The following is an 8,420-nucleotide window of genomic DNA, read 5'->3' as shown; positions in this document are numbered from 1 at the left end:
ATTCCCCATGTTCTTTGTACACATAGGACAGTGTGAGAGGTACTACGCTAGATCTGAATTTTCTATGTGTTCTTTCTTTGTAGAGTCAGCTTGTTTTGAATAGCTTTAAAACCTCATGAATTCTATGATAAATTCTACTCATATGTTCAACCTTATTTTTAAAAATGGAATAAAACCAATGGCTGCATAACATTCCACTTGTTTTTATTATGCAGTACTGTTGTATTTTGTTATCTGATGCATTTGAGACCGAGTTTATTAGCTTAGTAAAAAATGTAAAAATGATCCATATTCCTAATTTAAATATTTTATTTTAATATAAAATTATGAATGCATATGCATTTTAACAATCTTTTCACGTAGAATCAAGATCTTTTCTTTGAGTATGCGTCTTTTGACAAGAGTTTTTCATTCTTCTTCCTTAAATACTAAAGAATACAGTGGCTGTAACTTTTAGTTTTGTTTTTATTAAAAGTGGAGGGAGAACTTAAGTGAATTAATCATGCTGGTAAAAATTTTATAAATTTTTTTCAATTAAAATATCTTTTATAGTTATTTCACATATATTTGATTCCATTACAAACTTTCTCGATGGAAAACAATATTCAGAAAAGAGGATTTTTCACATTTGTACTTCAATCAAATTATATAAATACCAAAATAATTACAATAAACTGATTAGGGACAACACACCTGATACTTGGTAATTACACATGGTTAACTAGTAGTAAGAAATGTATGGGCATACTTGAGAGTAGACTGGGGGCCATAACATTTCAGGGTGGGTAGGAGATTATAGTCCCTGGGAAGCCTAGTCATATGGAAGTTAGCAGGAAGATAAGTTACTATGGGACTATTCTGAGATCAACTCCTATGGAAGAAAAAGAGAAGGAAGGAAGCAGGATTGGGTAGATGGAGAGGCTGTGCTATGCTGTGCTAGTCTCAGCCAACCCCTCAGGGAGCTATGGGGTGGGATAACCCTTCAGAATTGTCCTCAGTTGCGGGGAGGGGACTTAACCTTTATACCCCTGTATCATTATTGGATGAAAGCTGAGCAAGGAAGGTTGCTTTCTGGAGAGGGCATCTGGGTGTTCATGCAGTGTGAATGGTCAATAGCTAATCTGTTAATGAAATGTTATGATTAATCTTCCCCTATAAACAAAGAAAATAAGGAAACTCATATAATCCAGTAAATCTACTAGGCTGAGTTACTAGCTATTTTACTGTGATTATAATAAAAAAAATTTAAAGATAAACCCAAGCATAGTATATTTTGTCATTTAAAATCAATGGAAAGAGGGATGCCTGGGTGGCTCAGTCAGTTAAGTGTCTGCTCAGCTCATGATCCCAGGATCCTCAGTCCTGGGATTGAGTCCAGCATCTGGCTCCTTGTTCAGCAGGGAGCCTTCTTCTCCCTCAGCCTGCTCAGGCTTTCCCTCCCTCTCTCTCTCTGACAAATATATAAATAAAACTAAACTAAACTAAAATAAAATAAAATGAACTGAAAGAGCCATTTACAAAACACAGCTACTTACAGTAAGATTTGCTTTCCTAAACTGTTAAAGTCTATAGACTTTTTCAAAGAGCACTGTATTTCACGGAAGCAGAGTTTTGCCACCTAAATATAACTCAGATTTTTAACTTGCTCATTTTTCCTGATGGGCTGAGACTAAATTATTATTTTATTATATCTGAAATAGCATATTTAGTATAGAGATAAGCATATATTAGAAAACTGTCAGTTTAAATATTTTTAATAATTATGAATTTAAAATTTGAGCATTTCAAGTATAATTATCTAAATTTATGTTCTGAATATTAATACGCCCAAGATGCCTTGAACACCTCCTTGAAAACTGTATGATAAAATGAAAAAAAAATACTATGAAGAAAAACAAAATTTCATGTAAAAATTGTTCATTGTAATGAATAGCTCTATGCCAAGGTTTATGCTCTTTAAAATGTCAATGGAACGTTCACACTGTTTTACTATCAACATTGCATTTAACACTGCAAACACATTAGGAAAGAACACTTTTATATCTTTATAATGTAATGAGTCTCTATAGATTCCTCAGAGCTTATATAAGTAAGAGGTAAATGAACATCCCCCGGGTGTGTGTGTGTGTGTGTGTGTGTGTGTGTGTGTGTGTGTCCCAGAGGTAAACTCTAGAGAGAATTTTCCTAAAAATTATTGCATTTTTTCATGGTAAATAATTTAGAGGCTTTAACACCACCAGACACAATCACTCTCTCTCCCTTTTTCTCTTTAGCTATTTAAACAAACATTTAATCAATACCAAGTAATATAAGCACTTACCACTATGTGAGGTAAAAACAATTTAAGAAGGACCTTTTCCTAAAGCTCCTAAACATTTTTAATTTGTGTGAAAAAGTATAATCCAGATAGACTGTTCCCTCTGAAACTCAGGGAGAAGACCTTTAGCAACTGAGATTGAGGATGATTTGAAATTTAGCGGCCCTAAGAATGGTGCTGTCTTTCTCAAGTCAGAGTTTCTGAATTCAATTCATAAATTCTATTTACCATTCCAGGTGCAAAGAAGGGTTCTGGGAAAGCTGGGTATTTCAAGTATCTGGAGAATAATTCCTATTTATTAGGAAAACATCACTACTTCCGAATATCCCTTGGTCTCAAGTGAATATGGTATGGGTACACTGTTCACATTATAATCCTAAATTAGTTCAGATGTAGTACTCCATAATAGCAACTAAATACGTTTTTAATTAAAATTACACAAACCATAAAAATATAAACATAGCACACAAAGAAACTGATTCTATTAAATCGGTATGAAGTCTGGGCCCTAGGAAAGACAAGCGAAGAATGGGAACTAAAATAATTAAATTGATTCAAGCTCCTTAAATTGAAACAAAAAGTCTCTGACCTTTGTGAGTTCTGATGACATTTCATTAAAAAAAAAAATTATATCTAAGTAAATAGAGAACTTTAAATTGAATTAATGTATTTGAAATAATTTATAAAACTGAATTGTTGCTTGTCTTTACAGTTGTGACTACAGGGACCAAAATGAGTATTTGGCTACATTATTTACTGTTCCTGAAGTTAGAGATACAGTTGCGACTACCATTTGCTTCATCACTGTCTTTCTTTATGAGGACACATTTCTTACAAACACCAGTGGCAGAAAGAGTTTTGACCATTCCCAGACAACTGGCTTGTTTTTAATTTAATGACTGTAACTACAGCTTTGAAAATGATGGTTTTCTCTTTGCTGCTTACATGCTTAGAGCCCAGTTCGCTGCCTACACTTAGAAAAGGAAAGGATAACATGCCACATATTTTGTGAATTAATTTTGTATACATTTTCACACAAGTTGAACCCCTTATCCCTACCAGTCGTATCACTCCTTTCCCTGATATACGAGATGGGGCTTTTTCAAGTATCTTCAGCCACCTGTCTCAGTCCCATCAGTCCTAACACCAGCGACAAACTTGGCTTATTGACCAGCCGCAATGAGAAGACCACACACCAAGAGAAATCTGAGGTATTTCATTAAATAAAGGAAAACACAGACTATTGTAAGACTGAGGGGAAAAGTGGAGTTTTAGAGAAATTTAAATGAAGCAGAATTTTAATAGGCATAAAGGGTATGTATAAACATGTATGACCTGCAAAGTGGATTCCAAGTCCTGTTTTCCTGAAAACAATGAAACTACAATAAATGTAAAATGTTGTGTTCAGAAACCTCATATCTGAGGTTCTATGACTAGACTGGATATCAAGCTTCTTCTCTCTATGTCAAAGTGATTTAGGTACTCCAGACAAGAATGGTGTATTTAATTTTTGATGTGATTTCAAACAGCAAACTTGACTTTCTATGATTTTAGAGAACACAATCTCTCAATGAGTGAAAAAGCAGTTAAAAAAAAATGAAGGGAGTCATGACACTTTCTAGCTGCAGTGTGTCCTTGGGAGAAATACTGAATCCTGCTAAATCTGTTAACTTTATCTGTGTCTGTAATTCCAGCCCGATGAGTAGTTGGGCAGACTTTTACTTTCTGAGTCCACACTAAATTTTACTTCCTCATATGTTTATATGTAACAATATATAAGAATAGATAATTAATGAATTGCTGAATTTCATGAAAAATCAAAACACAAAGCAAAAGCAATTAAAATTCCAGAACAGAATTATCTGTTTTTGGTTTCAGCAATTTACCAGATACATTTAAAAAAAGTTATTTTTCCAACAAACTTCCAATTAACCCATACTTATTAATGTTATGGTTTTGGTCTCTCTCCTTCTTGTACTAGATCATCTATCAGTGATTTAATATGACAGAATTTGGGGACTTTTACCATCTGTGCCATGGAATTCATTTTTACGGGCAAGAAAAATAAGTGTCAGTTCACTGGAGGGGGGCCAATCCTGAAAACTCCAGCTTACTATACTTCAGTCTAGTGTTTTTCCACTACACAATTCAGAATATTATGTGCACACATACACTTACCTGTCGAGACAGGAGACAGAATGGGAGGGGGGGTGTCTAAATTGTACTGTAGTCAGAGAAGCAATGGACGATCTAACCTTGTTACTTAGGATAAATGTAATTAAAATCTGTCTTTATGACTCATACCCATTTTCTGTAAAACAGTGTGTATGCTCATGGATCCTTGCAGTTCTATAATAAGAACAACATCATGTGCCTCTGACCACTATGGGCAGGCCTAAAATCTAGATATGCATTTGGTTGTTACTGCACACTGGTTATCAACATGTCACCAGGCCATTCTTCAGGGGTTTTTCAGGTAATGAAAGGTAGTAAGAGCTCTACTGACTTCCAAGGGATTTTAGCATGGAAGCAATGAAGAACAGTAGCGTCCCCTTGAATGTCAATGTTTAAGGAATCAAGTAATGTTCTAGATCTTTCTCTTTTTTTTTTTCCTCTTGAGTTCTGCATATTTCTGGTCAGTAGTTGCCTTAGAACAATGAGCCTTCATAAAGGTCAGGACAGAAGCACTGTAGCATAGCTGTTACCCTCAGACCCTGGATTTAGACTAGTGGTTCAAAGTCTGGTTCCAAATAGCACATATGGGGCTTTGGGGAAGAGTCTTCATATTTCTAATTTAAAACATTAAACACTGCAATTCCCCTACTTATGAAATAGTAATGACGGCAGTATTATTGTAAGAAATTAGAGTGTATGTGCCAAAAATTTATATAGTGCCCACAATATAGTACACACTCAATAGTTCTGTGTTTTATTTTGAAAAAAAAAATGGATAGAAGTTTTCCTCCAAAAACTATGGAATGTCTTTCTGAATACAACAGTCATTTTGAAGACACTAAAATTTTTGTAATGTCATGAGAAATATAGAAATGTTAAACTCTCCAAAACACTTTAAGTGAAAAAGTACAGAACAGTTTATGTAATATGCTATATGTGTGAGTAAAAGGAAGAAAATAAAACATATTTATATTTGCATAAAACAACTTCAGAAGGACATCTATGCAATCAATAAAAATCATTAACCATGATAGGGGGTGATAGAAACTGTATATACGAGGAAAAGGTTAAGGTACTAGACTTCCCACTATGTAGCTTTGGAATTATGATTCTTGACCTATATAAATTCATTACCTATTCAAAAGTAAAAAGTAATTTATATATATAACTTGGATATATATATATCCCTCTTTCTTGAGAGAGAACTAACATTTATTGATCATCCACTTATCCGATAATCCATTTACTTGGTTTTTGTCAACAATTAATTTAAATGTTAATAAAAACTTTAAAAGATAACACCAATGGTTTACAAGTCAAATAACTGAGTATCAGCAATATTAAGTAATATATCTAGGTTTGTCCAATTAATAATAGTAATAGCTAATCCTTGTATGAATTTACCCTGGGTCAGGTACTATTCTAAACACTTAACATATATTAATTTAATCTTTAAACAATCCTATGAGGTAGCTACTATTGCTTTTCCTATTTTACACAGAGGAAACAGAGCACCGTAAAGTTAGGTGACGTGCCCCAGGTCCCAAACTGGAAAAGTGGCAAGCTAAGGTTTCAAACCTTGAAAATGTGGCTCTACAGTCCATACTCCTAACTACTTTGCTATTATCTAGGTTCTACTACTAAAGCCAAGTCTTTTCTTCCACAGTGTGCCTTATTTGTATGCTGAAATGTGAACACCGGAAAATTACCCTCACTGGTATCCAACAAGTTTTGTAAAAAACACTAAAATCATGATGAGTCACAAGGACATGGAAATACTGCCCCCAACCAGCTAAAACAATTAACAAAGTCATTTTTAAAACAATAGTTGTTCTTAGTTGTTCTTTCTGAACACACTGAGCTAGGAGTAGGTGAGGAACTGGACTAGGGATCGGAGGGCTGGGTCCTGAAAGCAGTTTTGTCATTATGTGGCAGGTTGATTTTCTTCTTTTTCTTGCTTCCTCAAAGATAGAGGAGCTCTTGCATCTGCTCCTATTTGACATTCCATAGTTTCAAAATTAAGCAAGAATAGCCACTTTCCCCAAAAGCTGACACCACAGAAGAACTTTTTCCAAAACATTTTTCTAAAATATCCCAACAGGGCCTTTTGCGAACTCCTACGAAGTCTATAGCACCTTTAGAAAAGCAAGTTCCTGAAGGCATGAGGTCACAGAACACCTGGTTCCTTAAACTGCAAAACAGCACATTTTTCTTCCCTTCTCGTGAGAGTGATTTCTAAGAGACTGGAAGAGTGTGAGAGGTCAAAGCTGACCAGCCAGCAAGCAGCAAAGGACTGAGCTATAACTCTGTGTCCAAGTGGGAGAGAGAGCTGTGAATTAGTTCCCCTGGGCTGCACATTTGTTCTCTACCAAATGACCTTACTGAAGAAAGCTGTAGGTCACTTAAGAGTGCACACTTCGAGTATTAAATACCATAAAAACTTCTGGTAGGTTTTTACAATATAAAACACTCTAATTTCAAATTCAGAACAGCAAAGGAAACTTACTTACCAACATTTTAGATGTTTGCAATTATTTATCTTTAAATGAATATTTACAAACCATGGAATTCAGGGTTTCATTTCATTATAGAGTACTTTAATTAAATACACAGATCTAAAGATTTAAGTGTTTGTTCCAGCCAGCTGCCAAGTCATAACAGACACATATAGAGGCAAGAGTTTAAAATGGGATTGCATGGTCACAGCCAAAGCTTAATGTCTGTTGCTGAGCAGGATGCAGGATGTTAATACTGCCATCTCAGCAGACTATAGCTTAACTGCCAAAGCCTAACAGAAAGACTGATTTTCTTTCAAGACAGCTAAATGTTTTAGGGGATTGCACTGGACTGAATTTGTAAAGTATCTACAGCATCTTTTCATCTGAATTATAAAATGCTCTATGAGAACTTCATTTTAAACACATTCCAGAAAAGAACCCAAAATATATGTACACAACACATTAAGATTCAGTCTAAAGCTCTTTTGTAAGGGATTTTTGGAAGCCTCTAAATCTGTACTCACTATTTAAAAATACAGAATTGTTATTTACCCTGAAAGTCATCCCTGAGTCAAGTAGATGGGTGACCTTGCTTTACACATTTTAGAGCATTCAATTATAGCAGTTGAAAGGACAAAGAGTTGTCTTGGCAGTATTCCAGAAATAATTTTAAGGAGTGAATCTGGATACTAAGTTAAACTTGGCCTTTTGCTCATCAATAGTTAAAATCTACACAAAAATACAAACAGGAACAATTATTTCAGTTCTTGGAGACAGCAGGATATTAGCTGCTAGACGTTTTATAAACAGGAAAGGGAAAAAGAGGGGTGAATATGAGGAAATATGCCCAATATTATCTGTTCAAATCCTGGTTTTAATATTTGTGTGACCTTCGAAAAAAATGGTTAGCTCTTATCTGAAATAGTTGTTAAATCAAACCTACGTCTCTAAACTATGATAGTTAAATTAAATGTGAAAGCAATATGCATGGTGTCTGGCACCCAGATGACAATCAACAGACAGTGGTTGAATCTTCTTGACACATTTATCTTGTACTCATCACATACTCTTATTACAGCATTAGTGGATAAAAAGTTTCCTTTTCACAAGTGATCATAAGTAACTTTTAAAGTTTTAAATAAAAGAACTGTTGACACACATCCACAAGAATAATGAAATTCCTATTAAAATAAGATGTCCAATACAAACCCCTTTGACATTGGGGAAGAGCAAGAATTTCACCATTTATATTTCCATAGAATAACTTATCTAAGCTCTTGCCCAACCTTTTTCTCACTCTTCCTTCTGACAATCTGTCTACATTTCTCAACTGTGGACTAACCACATTTCTTAGTCTTTAAGCATTTAGAAATCTGCTGTCTTTGCTTCCCATCCTGTCTGCTGGACTGCCATGATGCAATAATCCTAAA

At 34.6% G+C, this 8,420-nt stretch overlaps 1 pseudogene; it reads left to right on the top strand.

Annotated features, from left to right (window-relative positions):
- Nucleotides 1-3,408: 3,408 nt before the first annotated feature.
- Nucleotides 3,409-8,420, top strand: part of LOC113248166 (GTP-binding nuclear protein Ran-like) — a 29,538-nt pseudogene continuing 24,526 nt past the window's right edge.

This window comes from Ursus arctos, unplaced genomic scaffold (assembly GCF_023065955.2).
Source record: "Ursus arctos isolate Adak ecotype North America unplaced genomic scaffold, UrsArc2.0 scaffold_1, whole genome shotgun sequence".
NCBI classification, from domain to species: Eukaryota; Metazoa; Chordata; class Mammalia; order Carnivora; family Ursidae; genus Ursus; species Ursus arctos.
Note: the sequence above shows the minus strand (reverse complement) of the source record. Positions and strands in the feature narration are given on the sequence as shown.